The sequence below is a fragment of the Camellia sinensis genome, chromosome 15 (assembly GCF_055761805.1).
Source record: "Camellia sinensis isolate YWXY chromosome 15, ASM5576180v1, whole genome shotgun sequence".
Classification (NCBI taxonomy): domain Eukaryota; kingdom Viridiplantae; phylum Streptophyta; class Magnoliopsida; order Ericales; family Theaceae; genus Camellia; species Camellia sinensis.
Window position 1 is genome coordinate 68,411,840 of NC_138975.1, and position 16,791 is coordinate 68,428,630.

Genomic DNA, 16,791 nt, shown 5'->3' on the forward strand with positions numbered 1-16,791 from the left:
GAGCGGTTTTTCTTCTCTGGTTTCGGCGCCTTTGTTCCCGACGTATCCTCCTCGGTCCTGGCGTACTTCTCTTTTCTGGCCATTAATTCCTCCATACTTTTTGGCAGTGTTTTTGCTAATGATTTGCGAAGCAGACAATTGTCTTTTAGGCCGTTCTTAAATGATACGACTGCCACCTCTAGGTTGCATTCTAGTATCCGGTTGAATACCTCATAATACCTTTTGGCATAGGCCCTCAGGCTTTCGTCCTCGCCAATTTTCAGAGCCATTAGGGCATCCACCCTTAATGGCTGTAGTTTGTTCGTCACGAACCTGGCCACAAACATCTTGACCAGGCCTTCCTAGGTTTTCACAGTTCCTTTTGGCAACTTGTGAAACCAATCTGATGTAATTTCTCCGAAGGATGAGGGAAACACCTTGCAAAGCAACGGTTCGTTCCCGGTGTATAACGCCATCGAGTTTAGGTACAAACCGATATGAAAGTTGGGGTCCGACTTCCCGTCGTAGATCTGGAATCTTGGCATACTAAACCTCTTCGGGGCTTCGAATTTGTCCAATTCTACTGAGCCGGGGAGGTTACCTCGGTGTCTTGTCACCTCACTGTCGGTAATCCCTTAGGTCCTCCTTGGTCCGACCAGGAGCTCGGCTATCTCCTGACTTCAGCCTTTTAGGTGCACTACACTCAGTTTCGTTGTGAGCCCTCTTCGACCTTTCTCCATTAGTTGCGTCGAAGCACAATTCCTGCCTTTGAACATGCCGATGTTCTTTGGGGTCTGCTTCCTTGGTGCGATGTGTCCTTTGAGATTCTTCTCTTCTCGACTCTATTCGCCCGACCTCCCTTGAAGGCCGGTGAGAGTGTTTTTCGTTCTTGGTGTGCTAGGGACTAGAGGGACTGTTTTCTGCCCATCTTGTCGGGCATCTTTCTTGGCCGCTGGAATCGGTATACCTTGTACTGGGAACGGTGGCTGCATGGCGTTATTTTGCATCATGAAATTGATGACTATTTGTAGGTCCGCCAATTTGTTTGCCATTCCCTTTACCTCATCGTCCCTCTGTAGGCATCTATCCTTCCATACCTGATGGTCATCCTTGTTGTAATACCTGCTTTGGTCCGTTTTCTTTGGTACGCTGCCTTCTTGGCCGATGTCATTTCCTCTGTGATTCTGATCACGAGTCTCTTCGTTGCAGTTGTCTTCTTCGACGTCAAGGTTAACAGGTTTCCCACTCCCAGTAGGAGTGTCATCCCCAATCTTCTCTTTCTGTCCGTTGTTGGCCATTTATTCTCCTTTCTTTCCCACAGACGGCACCAAATTGTGTGTGTCAATTTCTGACCATACTGCCAATCAAGCACTCAGCTGGAGAACACTGACATAATAGATTAAGCCCGAACGACATGTCACAAAAAGAAGAGATTCCAACAGTGGTTCGTCCACCCGGGGGCACTCCGACGATCAAGTCAGTTATCTCTCAAAGATAACAAAAGTGCTTAACTCATTATTCAGAATATAAATTGCGTACCTTAGACCCATGAGGGTGCCTCCTTTTTATAGCCAATAGAATCCTAGTCCCAATAGAAGCCTAGCTCTAGTGGACTTAGGATTATTGCTAATGTTGGACTCCCAATAGGATTGGGATAAACTCTCTAATAGTCTTATCTTTACCCAAACTGAAGTCTTATCTCATTTTACGACTCTTGTCCCTTATCTGCTTATCCCGGACTCCGATATCTTCGGAGATAACCTCGGCCTAGCCGAGATCACCTTGGCGTCATGACCAAGACACGTGGCACCTCGGCTAACACTTCGGCGTCACCTAGGCCACGTGTTGGCACTCAGAAAATATGTCCCCACAGGAGGTGTTACACCTAATGGTTTAATCCTTTAGGGGGTTCATTACCAACAGTGCATTGCCTCTTTCATGCCTAAAGTAACTTGGGTTCGAGCTTTCTTTCCTTTTAGAGGACACTCACCAATGGACAATTGATTAATGAATGGTTTGGTAATTAAAATGAGTAAATAAAATTGGCAAGTAAAAGTGTGCAAGAAATGCATTCTTTGTGTTGCATTGAATGTGTTCAAATCGGACGTTAATTTGGACACAAGGCAAATGGGACATTTTATACTCAATAGTGATGAAATGTGCCATTTTCCTAGGTCACCATCACCCTTGATAATGCATGATAGGGTGGTGGTCATTTTGGTCTTGTTTGTGCATTTATTGAACTTGTACAAACTTGGTTCCTTAGCCATCATGTATGGAAATTGCTTGATTGATGGTTTGAGGGCCAAGAGTTTCTTCCATTTGAGCTTGTGTGATGATAAGGAGGGTAAACAATACAAACAAACCTTTACAAAAACCCTATTTTTGCTTTGTTTTTACTCTGTTACAACATGGTGGTCCAATACATCAGTGGTCGGCAGTGCTTCATTTTTAGCCGGCAGAACACATTTTTGGCCAACAGATGGCCGGCAGGTCACTGATGCAAGCCTCAGGGAATATTTGGTAAGGTGGAGCAGAAAGGTTTTGGAAATGTTCAACCCTGCAAACAGTGGCTTCCGAGAGCAAAATAGTGGTCTTCTCGAGTGAGAGCCGAGTATGTGCATTTTTTCACTCCCCGAGCTAGAGCAGTGGCAGCATAGTTTAATGTCTTACATGCTAGTTAGTGCGCATTGTTTTGTAAATTAATTAATTAGTTTGCTAATTAATTAAAGTGTTGTAATAATTAGTAATTAGTTTGCTAGTTATTTATTTGATTTGTAATAATTAGTCTAATTAGCTTAATTAGATTAGTTTAATTAGCGTAACTAGTTAGCTCTTGTTCATTCGGACCCTCATTCACGAGGGCGTAATGTTGTAATAAGTGTGCGTGTGTGTGTGTATGTCTTCCAACCCCACGTCTTTCTCCCTTTTATTTAACCACTTTTGATGGTTAGATTATGGATATATTTCAATTAGCATATCGCATGCTTGCATCCATTCATTCGTATTGCATGCACCGAGGCTCAGCGCATCATTCAAACTGAATTGTTGTTTCAATACTTTATTTGAATATGTGTTTAACCGCATGTTATCAAATCGATCTATATGCCATATTAGTAGCTGAGCCTATTAATTGCATTATTGCATGTGTTGCATTAGACATCTTGTATAGTTAGGATCATGCATCTTTCTAACTAGTTTCTGTTTTGGCTTGGAGTACTCGGTAAGTTTTTATGCTTTAGTATACTTGCATAAGTGTGAATGCTGCCATGAGGCTATGTGCTTAAATGCTAAATTGCATGAATGCCTGTGGATAAAGGCTTGTTGTTTGAATTGGAACGATTCAACGAGTGTATGTTTTAAGCCCACTATGTTTAGTGGCAAATCCGTAATCTTTAAGCCCACTCGAGGTGGCAAATTCAAACCATTTTTGCGAACAAATATGAGTTGAATTGTTCCAAATTAAGCAAACTAGTCTATACTTGCTTGTGCGCATCACGTAGTAATGTTAGTTAATAACCGGAACAAGAACACATAATGTTTATAAAAACTCATATCATGATTAGTAGATGCCGATTTTTGATCGGATGAGCAAGGGGTGCTCATTTCATGATCTTCCCCTCCCGTACCTAAGTTCTCCGAGCTGAGGCAACTTTGGTGACGACGGACACGTGGCCTTCGACACGAGTCAGGGTTTCCTAAATTCCCCAAAAATAAAATATTTAGGTGGCGATTTTGTATCTGACAAAGAGTCCAATTTTGGTATTATTTGATTTAAAATCGATTTTTCAAACAGTTTGTCAAATTTGGACTCTTTGGTGTTTATCAGTTTCACGTTGCACTTGTGAGACTAGATTCAGAACCGCGGGAGTCCAAACTGTGAGGCCTTTCTTTCCAACCTTTCCGAAAGGGGGCGCGGAAAAAGGCGAGTCCACATTCACGGGAGTGAATTTCAAGAGATGGCAACAGAAGTTGTTGTTCTACTTGACTACTCTAAGCCTCGTGAGGTTTTTGAGTGAAGATCCACCAGCCGTTGAAGAGAATGATCAAGACAAGCATAAGCTCATGGCTTTAGATGCTTAGAAGCAATCAGACTTCCTTTGCCAGAACTATGTTTTGAATGACTTGGTAGATTCACTTTTCAACGTGTTTTATGCCAAGAAGTTGACAAAGGAGCTGTGGGATGCTTTGGACAAGAAGTACAAGACCGAAGATGCTGGGGCAAAGAAATTTGTCGTTGGCCGGTTTCTAGACTTCAATATGGTGGACTTAAAAATCGTCATCAGTTAAGTCCAAGAGTTCCAAGTAATTTGGCACGAGATTCATGCAGAGTGAATGTTCTTGAGTGAATTATTCCAGGTAGCTGAGCTGATTGAGAAGCTGCCTAACGGCTGGAAAGACTTCAAGAACTACTTGAAGCACAAGAGAAAGGAGATGACAGTCGAAGAGTTCGTTGTCAAGCTTTGAATTGAGGAAGACAACAGAAGGAAATGGGGGAATACCTCCACTGTGAAAGCAAATATGGTCGAGCATGGCCAGTCCTCGGGGTTAAAGAAAAATCCACCGACAGGCAAAAGCTCAAAGCTGGAGGCAAGAGGTGGTGTCTCCAAAAGGCCGGTCTACAAGCCACAGGAACCTACTTTTAGGTTCAATGGAAAGTGCTTCAATTGTGGAAGCGATGGGCATCGGGTGGTTGATTGTCACAAAAAAAAGAAGCCTTACAACAAGTACCCTCCACAAAACAAAAGTCGGGCTCATATGGCTGAGATGAAGAATCTATCACAAGATGTAAATGACATACATCTGGCAGCTGTCGTCTCCGAAGTGAACATGGGGTCCAACCCAAAGGAATGGTGGGTGGACACTAGGGCCACTTGCTACATCTGTGCGGAGAAGAAGATGTTCACAACTTTTGAACTAGTTTCAAATGGTGAGAAGTTGTTCATGGGGAATTCTACGATCTCATTCGTAAGAACCTAGTCTCGGGGTCGCTTTTAAGTAAGCATGGCTTCCACATGGTGTTTGAGTCAGATAAGGTCGTGTTGACCAAGTGCTGGGTCTATGTGGGGAAGAGATATATGTCAGGCGGTATGTTTAAGCTCAATGTAACGAATTTTGTTCATAAAATTAATGAGAAAATGTCTTCTTCTGCTTATATGCTCCTCTAATTTATGGCATGGTAGACTGGGTCATGTAAATTTTGACTCTTTGTGTAGATTAATCAAGTTAAATCACATACCATCTTTCCAAATCACAAGTGTGAAACTTGTGTAGAAGCAAAATTGATAAGGACCTCTTTTCATTCTGTTGAAAGAAGTACTGAGCCTTTAGATTTAGTGCACAGTGATGTATGTGACTTGAAAGTCGTACAATCATGTGGTGGCAACAAATACTTCATCACTTTTGTTGATGATTACACTAAATACTATTATGTCTATTTGCTCAAAAACAAAGATGAGGCGATTGATAAACTTATTTTTTTCAAGAATGAAGTTGACAATCAACTAAGCTAGAAAATCAAGGCTTTAAGAAGTGGTCGTGCTGGTGAGTATGAATCCCCATTTGCTGAGATTTGTGCTCAATTTGGGATTATTCACCAAACCACAGCGCCATACTCTCCTTAGTAAAATGGTGTTGTTGAGCGGAAAAATAGAATGTTAAAAGAAATGATGAATGCAATGTTAATAAATTCTGGGTCACCACAGAACTTGTGGGGGGAAACAATTCTCTCTGCGAATTACATTCTAAATAGAATACCTCGGAAGAAAGTAGACAAGACTCTATATGAATTATGGAAAACCCATAACTGTAACAAGCTCGACCTATGATTAAGTAATTAAGGTGAAATTTTGAATTAATTGCACGTGTATGGCATTCTTTGTGTTTATATATGTCTGTAGTGGGAATGTCAGTTTGTGTTTCTGTTTTGTTCTGCGAATTGAAGGCCTTATCGACATCTGAACGCGAAATTGACTTGATATATGTGTTATTTGGAATTTTTAGAATTTTATAGTAGGTTTAATTGAAATTCGAATCGGAACCAAATAATTAGAATAAATAGTGTCAATTAATTAATCATTAATTAGAGCCACTAATGGAGCCTATATAAAGCTCATACAACCTCTAGAATACATTTTGCACTTTCATATCATTATCCGTGAGAGCAAAAATGTGGGAGTGAGAGAGTGAAGCCTAGAGAGTTTGAGCTCAAGAGATGGTAGAAGAATTGTAGATAATTGAAGGTTTGGACTTGGAAACTCAAGCAATTGAACCTCTAGAACACAATTAGGCATCTACGGTAAGAAATCAAACCCTTAGTTGTGTAATTGAGTTAATTCATGTAAGAATTCAAGTGAAAGAGGTGGATTGACTTGAGAATTAAGCTAGAATTAAGAATTGTAACTCAAACCATGCATGCATACATAGTTCATGGCATTGAGAGGTTGATTTCAAAGAATTTCCCTCTTGCATGTCCTTATTTTGGTCTTAGTCTAAGAATTCAACATATCTTTGAGTAACACCTCGTTTGATCATGTTTTAGAAGGTTGGAGTTCATACGATTGCATGCGTGTTTTGGTTTCAAATTTTCAAGTTTGATTTTGAACAATTGACATGCTTTTGGGCCTTGATTTTGCTAAATGATCTTCAATTCCTGATATTCTACAGGTTTCTAAGTGTTTTCTTGAGATTTGGCCCAAAAGGATGAGTTTTGATGCGTTAAATTTGTGTTTTGAGCTTAGGAGTGCAATCCGAAAATCCCAGAATTTTGCCTCACTGCTCGAGCGACAGAACCTGTGCTCAAACGACCACCCTTTATTTTGCACTTCCGCTCGAGAGAGCAGAAGTTGGCTCGAGCGTAAAATGCATGCTCCCAGAAGTTTACCATTTTGTAGACCGCTCAAGTGACAAGAGTTGTGCTCGAGCGAAGACCTCAGTCTTTGGAGTAGTTTACAGGCTGCTCGAGCGACGAAAGTTGAACTCGAGCGACCACCCTTATTTTTGACCCTCTGCTCGAGCGAGGACCTTGTTTTCAGCAAATTTGACCAAGTGTTAAACAACATGTTTTGGCATCCTTATTGCATCGTAGGCATTCTTAGGCCATGATTAAGACATAATAATGAGGAAAAGGACTACAAACACACTAAGAACGAAACGAAATAAGTTAACAAATTCCTAGTGTGTGTTTCAATATGTGTATTTGTTATGTTTGTGTAGGTCACGCGCCGAAAATTATTTGATTTGTTCGCTTTGTCTATCTGCATTGGAGCCATCTGTGAGTAATAACTTTGTAAAGCTATATTCACGTGTAAATATTTTCTTATATGCTATGATATGATGAGAAATGATCGGTTTTTCTGAAATGCTATATTCTGTAACAATGAATGATTGTCCATATATTGAAAAGTATTCGTGTCATCCTTAGCACATGGCCCTTTCCTGTGGGTAACAATATCGTAGTCTATGAGCACATGGCCCTTGCCCGTGGATAACAATACCGTGGTCTATGAGCACAAGGCCCTTGCCTGGGGGTAACAATAACAATACCATGGCTTAAGCATGTTATTTTTTCCCGGTACCGGAGGTTCCTTTGTGGAACTGGTCAAGTATGACCTTTAATGATCTGTATCTGATTTGTTAGCGCTAATGGATGTACGATGTATGATTAAGCATTAACTCTAATTTCTATATATGATTTTGGACAAGAATAAGAATTATGACTCTGTTTCTGCTTTCTGAATCTGTTGTGAGACATCATTCATTTAACCATTTACTATGTTATTATTCACTGGGCTCCCGTTCACTCTATTTATATTATGTATGTAGGTGACTAGGCGCGTCACCAGGCCCAGAGTTGATGGCCTAGAGTTTGAGTTTTGTCAGCCAGCCCTTGTGCCTCCCAAGGAGGTTCCTGTTGGATGAAGTCAAGTTTTGTGAAACATGTATAAGGATGTTTTGCTTTGTTTTTGGTTACATGTACACTAGGCTAAGTCCCTTTTGTTAATATCTGTGTGATGGTACATGATGGCACATGACTTATGAACTTTTGACGTCATATTTATATATCCAAGTTTTCAATTTCTGTCCTATGTATGTCTACACAGCTCTATGGACATTCTATGTTTGTAATTACTTCCGCTAGCCCCTTATATTTGTTATTCTGTTCAGAGGCCTTTGGTAATTCCAGGATTATTGGTCGGTTACGACTCTAAACCTATAGGGGCGGGTTTGGGTCGTGACAGAATGGTATCAGAGCATGTGTTATACTGTACACACTAGTCCATATGAGCTATAGGATGTCCTAGAAAAGAATTAGGGATATTTCATCTACATGTGTGAGTGTGTGTTAATTTTTGTAATGTGAAAACTAAATCTGAACATGAACATATGAAATTGGAAGAAATGAACTTACCCCAGACATTGTGAACAAGATTATTCCTATGTTTATAAGTGCTCTGTTTCCTATAGCAAATGAAAAATACAAGAAGTGGCGGTACAACTGAATCTTCAGAGGCTCGTATGAGCTGAATGGAACAAATGCTTGAAGCCTTAGTTGAAACGATGAGACAGCAACAAAGACTACAACTTCTGCCTCCACCACCAATGCAAGTTGAATTGGATAACAATGACATCATCAACCAAAGTCAGAAATTCATGAAAATGAAACCGCTGACTTTCTTGGGGGGTATTGAACCATTAAAGGCAGAGATTTGCTTACTAGAAATAGAAAAATTGTTTGAAGTATTTCCCTGCTTCGAAACTCAGAAGGTTCTTTTGGCCATCTACACCTTAAAAGATAAAGCTCGAAGATGGTGGTTGCTTGTCCGAAATAGCAATAGGAACATGACATGGGCATAATTCAACGAGATCTTCTATGATAAGTACTTTCCTCAGTGCTTTTGGGACCGAAAGGTTTCTGAATTCCAAGAACTCAAGTAAGGCAGCATGTCTGTAGCCGTGTATGAGGCCAAATTCAATGAATTAGCTCGATTTGCTCCTCATATGGTGGATACAGACTACAAGAAAGCGTGAAAATTTGAAGGGGGATTGGACCTGGACGTATTTGATCGAGTAGGCATTTTGAAGTTGCCTACATATTGTAGACACCCCATTTTAACCGGCCCTAAGACTTGGGTGCTTTGTTTTGAACATCCGATGATAAAAATTGAAATATGTTATTTTATGAATTTCTCAATAGAAAAATCAGATTGAAGCTTTAATCTAAAACCTCACCCATTTTGGCCAAATTATTTTATGACACTAAAATATTTTTTATTTAGTCATTTGTAGTATTGTATAATTTTATGTGTTTGTATATATTTTTAGGTGTTTTTATATATAAATTGGTATAAATAATATAGAAAATAATAAAAAAAGAAAGAAAGAAAGAAAGAGAGGTGCCTGGTGGATTAAATTATGTTTCTATAGTATAAGATTATGATTATGGTTTTTGGGTGGAAGAAAAAAAGAAAAGTAGTATTGTCAGAATGATGGAGTTTTTGTGGTGGAAGAGAATATATCATTATGGTTTTGGGGTGGTGGAAGATTAGACATTATGATGATTATGTTTTTGGGGTGGGGTAGAGGATGAATTATTTTAGAGAGAAAAAATAGTAGAAAGCTAGTTTTAGAGGGTCTATCTATGGGAGACCACGGGACCAACTGGGAGAGTTCTGGAGAAATGGGTTTGGAGGGTGGAAGATTAAAATAGATTATTGGGATGATGATTTTTTTTTGAAGTGTAAAATCGCAGGGTGTGAAACTGAAAGAATTTTTTTCAGGTTCGTGAACAATGGGTGCAGGTGGCCGAATGTCTGTTCCTCTTGAGGGAGAGAAGTCAGACCGTGATGTCATCCGGCGAGTTCCTTACTCGAAACCTCCATTCACAGTTGGCGAGATCAAAAAGGTCATACCACCCCATTATTTTTGTCGATCTGTTCTCCACTCATTCTCCTACGTTGTTTATGACTTGATCATAGCCTTCCTGTTCTACTATCTCACCACCAATTACATCCACTTCCTTCCTCAACCTCTTTCTCTCCCACACCTCCATACTCACTGTTTCAAGTTTAACCTGTGTTTCACTGCATTTTCATCTTAACACCCACAAATCTACAACAATTCAGTAAACATTACTCCAAATCAAAACATATTGTCACAGGGTCAGCTGCTATTATCTATCTCTCTCTCTCTCTCTCTCACACACACACTTTCTCTCTCTAAGGATTTCCTATGGTGACTGAAGCATTTCTCTTTGAAAACTATAATTGGAGAAGTTCTTGCACATCATTGCCAATTCTGTGAATCAGCTACGTCTCGGAGGTCTTTGACGACTGCCTTTATTTGGGTGTCTTTGGCAACCAATGAAAATCTTCCACCAAATGTCATTAAGCAACTTACGAAGGAGTTGAAGAATCTTGATGAAACTCCTCTGGAGGGCATTAAAGTAGGTGTTAATGATGATGATTTTTCAATCATATATGCTGACATTGAAGGCCCACTTGGAACTCCCTAAGGTTACTTCATGACTAAGATTTTTCATCCAAACATTGCAACAAATGGTGAGATTTGTGTCAACACATTGAAAAAGGATGGGAATCCAAGTCTTGGGTTACGACATGTTCTGATTGTAGTCAGGTGTCTACTGATAGAACCATTTCCGGAATCAGCTCTGAATGAGCAGGGTGGCAAGATGTTGCTTGAAAATTACGAGGAGTACGCCAGGCATGCAATACTGTACAACAAAAGTTTAAATCAGGAGCAATTTCAGAGTCGACCACCGCCTTGAATGTTGATCTGTCAAATACCTCAGTTCTCAACGTTGATGAGAAGAGAGCAAGTTCTGGTGCGACATTACCATTGCCATCACCATTGGCTTCAACTACAACATTCACCAAAGGGGGAAATGGATAGGATCAACCAGCCTCGGCCTTGAATTCAACAACCAAGACCGGAGTTAGCAGTGACTCAGTGGCAGCACCACCAGCCAGACACATGCAGTGGTACTATCCAGTGAGGAGGCATGCATCGCTGTTTCATCATCAGCACCATCAGGCCGTTCCTTTCTATGGGTCAAACCGTGGTGGGTGCGAACACATTGATCCCAATGTACCCGCTCTACAACTTTCCTAAATTGCAGACCATGGGCTTTCCTACTGTTCACATCTATAGCCCATCGACTGTAAGCCCAATGACCACAGTCCCAGCCCTCAACTCAAAGCCCATTTTAATGGGTCCCAAAACAGGTGTGTAGGCCTGCTGGATTGAAGACAAATGTTTATTTGCTAGTTGATGAATGGCCGGGAGTTTAAAACGTTGGGCTTCATACTTTTGGGTTTACTTGTTGGGCCCAATTTTCAGTGGAGAAAAGGAGTGGAATGTGCCAGTGGGCTATTGAGTTGGGATATTAAGTGTGGGTAGTTTGTTTCCCCAAAGTACATGAAATTCTTTATTTTATTTTTATTTTGAGTGTTTGTGAGGATTTTATTTTATTCACTCAGATTTGTAACATTTACAATGTTGTAATAATTCCCCACCCCGCTTCTTTCTATCCTATTTTTTAATCGTTTTCCATAACTGTGCATATGTATATGTCTGACATGCCATGCATATCCACGCTTTTATATACATGATTCATGCCTAGTTCCGGCTAAAATTGTATTTTTGTGCTTTAATTGATTATTACACGATTTTGTGCGCTATAGCATGTTTTGCAATGTCTCGCATGCCATGTTTTAGAAGCCGGATCTTTAGAAGCATTCTTGTGTATGTATTGCATCATGCATATTTTACTAACTTTGTTTTGTAGCTGTCCGCGGGACGTCAAACATGTAAGTTTTTATGCTTTAGCATTTTCTTTGTGTGTGTTTTTCTTACTATGTTTAGCATTTTACCATGAGCCTATTTGCTTATGTGATATAACTCTACGAATGCCAGTGGATGGAGGTTGTGTCGCTTAATTTGGAATGATGTTGATTTTCATGCTTGTAAACTCAATTTATTTGGGTTGTACATCTTCAAAACTCTTTCAAAACTACATGAAATCAAGTTGTTCCAAAGTGGGTGACATAGTCTACACTTGTATGCTTCACATAGTAAATTTTAGGATTTATTAAATAATCAGAACGTGAACATATAAGAAAATAAAATTCGTATCATGGTTAGTAAAGGCCGATCATTTGATCGGGTGAGCGAGGGTGCTCAATTAATGACCTTCCCCTCTCATACCTAAGGTTCCCAACCGAGACAACTTTGGTTATGACAAATAGTGGCCTTGGCACGAGTCATGGGTTTGCTAATTTCCTAAAATATTAGATGGCGACTCTGAGATCTGATGACGCAGTCCATTTGTGGCAATTATTTTTTTGTGCAATAAAATGGATTTTCTAAAAGTTGCCAAATGTGGACTTTCATCTACGTTTCATATTGCGCTCGTGAGACTAGATTAAAGAGATCGAGGGTCTGAACTGTTTAACGCGCACGGGTACCCCCCTGAGCATGTTACACATATATGGAAGTACTTGACAGAGCATTGATGGTAGAGGCCACACTGGCAGTAAAGAAACAAACTAAAGCACCAACAATAGAATGGAGAAGTAAAAGTCCTGGATCCAATTTTCGGAAGGGCCGTTCATCATTTACAAACAAAAAGCAAAATATTGGATCTTCAAGCAATTCAAGCCAAAGCAGTGTGTCTATGCTAGTTTGTTCTAAATGTGGAAGGAAGCATAAAGACACGTGTTACCATGCATCCGGTGCTTGTTTTCACTGTGGCAAGACTGGCCACATGATTAGAGATTGTTCGATGAGATCCGACAATGCTAACCATCCTACGACAAGTTCAGCTGGATTCGTTCCTGCACGAAGAACAAATGTGATAACCAATACCGGGAGAGAAACTCTGAGGCAAGGTCGAGTATTTACACTAGTGCCTGGCGATGTATAGAACACGGAATCAGTGGTGTCAGGTATAATTTCTATTTGTGCTCAGAATGCCTATGTATTGATAGGCTTTGGTTCCACGCATTCCTTTATGTTGCATGCTTTTTCCTGGAAATTAACTAGACCTTTAGAACCTATAAACTGTTTTCTATCTGTCTTCACACAATCTGGAGGTTCTATGATATGTTCTTATATTTATCCGGCATGTGATATAATGATTGGTGATATGACATTGTACGTTGATTTGCTGTCTTTGAGTATTGAATATTTTGATTGTATATTAGGCATGGATTGGTTGACCGAATATTATACCACTATTGATTGTGTGAATAAGCTTGTTGTATTTCGACCTCCGGGTTTACCTGAATTTGTATTTATCGGGAACGGGGTAGTTCCTCCACTGTACTTGATCTCTTGTATGAAAGCTTGAAAATTGATAAGAAAAGGGTGCCGGGGTTACTTGTGTTGCGTTTTGAATGTGACTCCTGAGAGTCCCACTGTAGAGAACAACCTAGTAGTAAATGAATTTCCCGATGTGTTTTCGAATGAGTTACTTGGAGACTAAATTGATAGGGAAATTGAGTTTAATATTGATGTTGTACTCGAAACACAACCGATTTCTAAAACCCCATACCGAATGTCAACATTTGAATTAAAAGAATTAAAAGTTCAACTCTAAGAACTCTTAGACTAGAAATTCATCCGCCCAAGCACTTCACCTCGGGGTGCTCCAGTCCTATTTGTTAAGAAGAAAGATGGTGTAGCAAGCCCGGGACTCTCTCCGTGGGCCCCCTCTTTCGGAGAGGGCACAAATTGGGTTCTAGTTACCGCAGTTCGGACTCCTGTCACGGTTCTGAATCTAATCTCACAAAGTGCAATGTAAGACTGATAAAAACCAAAGAGTCCAAATCTGGCAATTGGTTTTGAAAAATCAATTTTGAATAAAAAACGCCAAACATGGACTGCTTTGCTAGATTTCAGAGTCGCCACCTAAATATTTTATTTTGGGAAATTTAGGAAACCCTGACTCGTGCCTAAGGCCACGTGTCCATTATCACCAAAGTTACTTCGGCTCGGGAACTTGGGAACGAGAGGGGAAGGTCCTGAAATGAGCATCCCCGCTCGCCCGATCAAAGATTGGCCTCTACTAACATGATATGTTGTTTTTAAAAACACATGCGTTCTTATTCTGATTATTAGCTAACTTACTATGTGATGCGCACAGCATACAAGTATAGACTTAATCACAAGAATTAGAACAAAACAACTCATGTTTGTTTTTGAAAATGGTTTGAAAGTGTTACTCGCAAGTAGGCTAAAGCACGGATTTGCCACCCTCAAGTGGGCTTAAAACATGATTTTGCCACTTCGCAAAGTGGGCTTAAAACATACATTTGATGAATTGTCCCAATTCAGGTAATCAAGCCTTCACCCACAAGCATTGATGCAGTTTATCAAATAAGCACATAGCCTCATAGCAAGCAAGCTATCATAGCAACACTCACACTCATGCAAGGATGCTAACGCATAAACACTTACAGTGTACTCCAAGCCGAAACAGAAAACTATTTAGAAATCATGCATGATCCTAACCATGTTAAGATGCCTAATGCAATACATGCAGAAATGCAACTAAATATGCTCGGCTATCTAAGATGGCATATGAATATAACACTTGATAACATGCTGTTAAACACGTATTCAAGTAGGTATTGAAATACAATGTAGTTTGAATGATGCGCCGAGCCTAGTGCATGCAAGACAAATGAATGATGCACTCATGCAAGCATAAGTATGCTAATTGAAATATGCCCTAAAACTAACCACTGAAAGCAGGTAAATAAAAGGGAGAAAGACGTGGGGTTGGAAGACATTCACACACACACGCACACTTATTACAACATTTGCCCTCTCGATGGAGGGTTCGAATAAAGCTAAGCTAATCTAAGCTAAGCTAAACTAACTAATCTAATTAAACTAATTAGACTAATTAATACAAAACCAAATTGAATAACTAGCTACAACTAATTATTACATCACTTTAACTAATTAACAAATTAATTAATTAAGTTACAAAACCAAATGCTAACTAACAAGTAAAGCACTAAATTAAACTACTTCAGCTCTGTTTGAAGATGCTGAACATGCATGCTCGTATTCGGTTTCTCGCCCCGAAAAGCTCTCCGGTTTGCTCTTTAGAGGCTCTGTTTGCAGGGTGTCTTCAAGAACTTGTTGCTGGATCTCACCAAAATAGTGCTGGGGAGTGCACCAGAGGCCTACCGGCCATGAAAAGCTACTACCGGCCACCTGCCGGCCAAAGATGGATCACTGCCGGCCAAAGATAAAAGGGTGCCGACCATCAATGTGGCACTGCCGGCCATTGGTGTGCTGTGACACCAAACTGCAACAGAGCACAAGGAAGAGAAAATGGAGGGTCTCCTTAGGACATGTCTGTGCTATGCCCCTTCTTATCATCTTAAAACATCAAGGGAGGGGCACCATTGGATCCAAAACCATCAATCAATCATTTGGAATGCAAGATGGCCAAAGTTCCAATCTTGCACACATTGAATAAATGCAATGCAAACAAGACTCTAAATCCACTACCTCACCATGGATGGTCAAAGACAATAGAGACCAAGGAAGATTGGCTCACTTTCATCACTTTGAGTATGAAGCGGACCAATCAACCTTATGTTGAACATAACGTCCGGTTGAACATGATGCAACGCAAACAATATGCTATGCAAACAACATGCTATTTTTCAAAGCTAAAGTGGCATGCACAAGGCTCTACCATGTAAGCAATGCATGCAAGACATGTTAAGGGGCCAAGAGCACCAAGGCTAGTGAAGAGGATAACACTATGAGCATGCATCACAATGCTCAAACAACCAAACTAGCTCAAAACAGAGTTACATCATGCCCAAAACAGTGGCAAAACATGCTGAAAGAGAAGCCCAAAATACTAGAAGAACATGCACACATGTTGACCTATGAGCAAGGCATAATACACAACCCTCAAAAGCTATGAAGAAGTGAAGTATATGAGAGCGTGACTACACTACATACACTGAAATTACATGCTAAATGGTGCCATACCATGCAAACATCACATGCATAACATGTTAAAGGCCTCAAAACTCAAAGCTAATCAAGGCCCTTTACACTACAACCATACTAAGCAATCCTCAAATGACCTTGACCATTCAAAACAGACCTAAGGCAGGTCGAAACAGTAACAAAAACATGTTAGACTTGCAGCATAGATGGCAAGAAAGATATGCTCATGTATTGGCTCACAAACAAGGCATGAGGGCACAACTCTTAAACACAATAAAAGAGTGATAAACATGAGAGTATGACAGAGGTTTATGCTCTAAAATTACATATCAAATGATGCCATATCACACAAACATCACAAATATAGCATGCTAAGGGCCTCAACACTCAAGACTAGTGAAGCCAACTATGCCATAGCTATACAAAGGAAGCCATACATGATCAAGACCACTTGGAATAGAGTTTAAGCATGCTAAAACAATGCCAAAAACATGCTGGAGTGGAGCCAAAACATGCTAGAATTATAGGCTAAGACATGAAGCATGTTAGGCTAGCAAGTAAGATTACACTACAAGTGTATAAAGCATGCAAGAGGTGATCAAATTAACCAAAAATAGAGTTATGGAAGGTCCAAAAAGTCACAAAAACATGCTCAAACTCATCCTAAAAGAAGGATAAATGCATGCTCATTTGGTGAGCCAACAACACAAGCAAACAAGACAAGAGGAGGGGGGGATCACCCCCTTCTATTTAAGGCCTCAAAAAACGTTTTCTACCATTGAAATTCCTTTGGAATTCAGTAGTTAAAAG

General features: G+C 40.1%; 1 pseudogene; it reads left to right on the forward strand.

The window, feature by feature from the left end:
- Window positions 1-9,769: 9,769 nt before the first annotated feature.
- Window positions 9,770-11,489, forward strand: LOC114320863 (ubiquitin-conjugating enzyme E2 22 pseudogene; annotated as a pseudogene).
- Window positions 11,490-16,791: the final 5,302 nt, after the last annotated feature.